This window comes from Eptatretus burgeri, chromosome 7 (genome assembly GCF_056783735.1).
Source record: "Eptatretus burgeri isolate ZD-2024b chromosome 7, Ebu_testis_v1, whole genome shotgun sequence".
In the NCBI taxonomy this organism is placed as follows: Eukaryota; Metazoa; Chordata; class Myxini; order Myxiniformes; family Myxinidae; genus Eptatretus; species Eptatretus burgeri.
In genome coordinates, this window is record NC_140967.1 from 25884364 (window position 1) to 25886863 (window position 2500).

At 39.7% G+C, this 2500-nt stretch overlaps 1 protein-coding gene across 2 annotated transcripts in view; it reads right to left on the reverse strand.

The window, feature by feature from the left end:
• LOC147022850 (2-Hydroxyacid oxidase 1-like) overlaps window positions 1-2500 on the reverse strand; it is an 85681-nt gene that overhangs the window by 63291 nt on the left and 19890 nt on the right. The window lies entirely within an intron of this gene.

The following is a 2500-nucleotide window of genomic DNA, read 5'->3' on the forward strand; positions in this document are numbered from 1 at the left end:
TAGTTATCTACATCATCATAGTAACTCACAGTCATCAAAACCTGACCATTTGTTGTTGTAACTTCATGCTCATCTTTGTTTCAGAATTTTTCAGAGTAAAGTTTTAACTTCATGAAAACTTTAGTAAACTTAGACTTGAGCTATACTGGAAGTGCTTGTGTAACATGGCTTTAAAAGCTCAATAAAAGAAGATCTTGGGCTAGTTCAAAGCATTTATTCACAAATTAAAGCCAGTACAGGACACAAAATAATTATCAAGAATAAAATTAATTGACCGTTGCATAAAATGTGCAACTGGCACATTTGCAGAACTTTTAAAATAACATTTTTTTAATGGTTAAGACTTTAAATTTGGAACTTTGTCGGTGAAGTCACACAGAGAAATCAGGATCATCTCCGACAAGTCACTGTAAGTACACATGTGGTGGAGAGTGTGGAGGTCAAGAAGTTGTGATGTTGCATTTATCTTGTGCACATGGCTGGGTGAGATAAAGAAGGGCTTTCAGTTGGTAAAAAAAAATAACCACAAACGTTCATTTATTATTTTTTCATGTTTCTCCTCCGTCTTCATCATCTTTTTGTTTTAAGACGTGAAAAGTAGATCACGTTTTTCCTGGTAATATGGCTGCCAAGAGGAATCATGAAACGAGAAGGATTTCAAAATCACATGCTTATTGTTATCAGAACAAATTGTGTCCCAGCACATGTTACCCTTTGTCATGTAGCTCCTCCCTTTTTTCCATATGAGGGAGGAGCTACATGACAAAGGGTAACATGTTTGGACTACCAAAGGTTGGGGGAGGGGAATGGGCATGCACAAGGAGAAAAAGAGGAATAATAGGGGCATGGATGGGATAGAAAATCAACGTGTTTAGGAGAGATTGTGGATATGGATGGCTTTGCACATGAGGTAGTGATGGGCAGCACATTTGAAGGAATGAAGTAAGGAAGAAACAACAGGCAAAGAGAGGAGATTCTACATTCAGTAGAATAAGGGGACGAATGGATGCAAGTGGGCAATGAGCATGGACTTTGGGAGGGTGAGCAGATGAGGTTTTCTTGACGAACACATGTGACATGGGGTGGCTTTAGGGGAGGATCTGGTATGAGAGAGCAGGAGCAGCAAGGCCATATGTAAGCTTGCATAAAATAGAAAGCCCACCAAGTCGTCAATGGTGGGAGAGTGACAGTCCTAATGAACTACCTCTTGCCTTGAGATTACAATGGTGAAATAGCTTTCAAATAACAAATTTAATACTAACCTTGTCAACCCAATGACTGAATATACATTAATCAGAGGAATAAAACACGGACAAAAGTTAAAACAAGAGGAACAAATAAATGGATAAGACAGATAATACAGAGACTATCCAGATGGCAACGAGCCTTTGATTCCAGTTTGGGGATTTTATCCTCCCACAAAAGGTCATGCAGATAGTGAAGTCAAGGAGGGACGATGCATCTTCCAGTGGCTGTCCAGAGAAATGTATTAAATAGTTTGATTGCCAATCTTGTGGAGAGACTGTGTCAAAGCTTGTGCCATGCCAGTGTGTTGAAAGTCATGTTCAAATATGAGTCGCTCAGCAGCTTATGTCGACACAGCTCTCAATCCTCACAAAGAAAGTGAGTTGGTGTGGGCCCTTGAAGGCCAAACCCAATTCCAACATGCTTCAGACTAAATGCTCCATCATATTAAACCTCATGTCATACCCATGGTGAAATGGACTCAAAATGAAATGTCAGGAAAAGGTCCCACAACTAAATGGCCAAAAATTAAGACAACTAAATTGGTACAACACAACGAGAACAGCACTCGGTCAAGTGCATACCATAGGCTGAACAGTTTATACTTTGTATCCCACTGATGGGCCGCATTTGCATCCAGATCTTAACCAAAATATCGAATCGGATTGTTTTTGTCACCAACCCAAATCATCCACCAAGTAACCAAATTCTAATCGGCTTGTTCTTGTCCCCTACTCAAATCATCCAAGTAACCAAAATCTAATCAGCATGTTCTTGTCACCGACCCAAATCATCCACCAAGTAACCAAATTCTAATCGGCTTGTTCTTGTCCCCTACTCAAATCATCCAAGTAACCAAAATCTAATCAGCATGTTCTTGTCACTGACCCAAATCATCCACCAAGTAACCAAATTTTAATCGTCTTGTTCTTGTCCCCTACTCAAATCATCCAAGTAACCAAAATCTAATCGGCTTGTTCTTGTCACCGACCCAAATCATCCACCAAGTAACCAAATTTTAATCGTCTTGTTCTTGTTCCTGACTCAAAACATCCAAGTAACCAAATTCTAATCGGCTTGTTCTTGTCCCCTACTCAAATCATCCAAGTAACGAAAATCTAATCGGTGTGTTCTTGTCACCAACCCAAATCATCCACCAAGTAACCAAATTTTAATCGTCTTGTTCTTGTCCCCGACTCAAATCATCCAAGTAACCAAATTCTAATCGGCTTGTTCTTGTCCCCTACTCAAATCA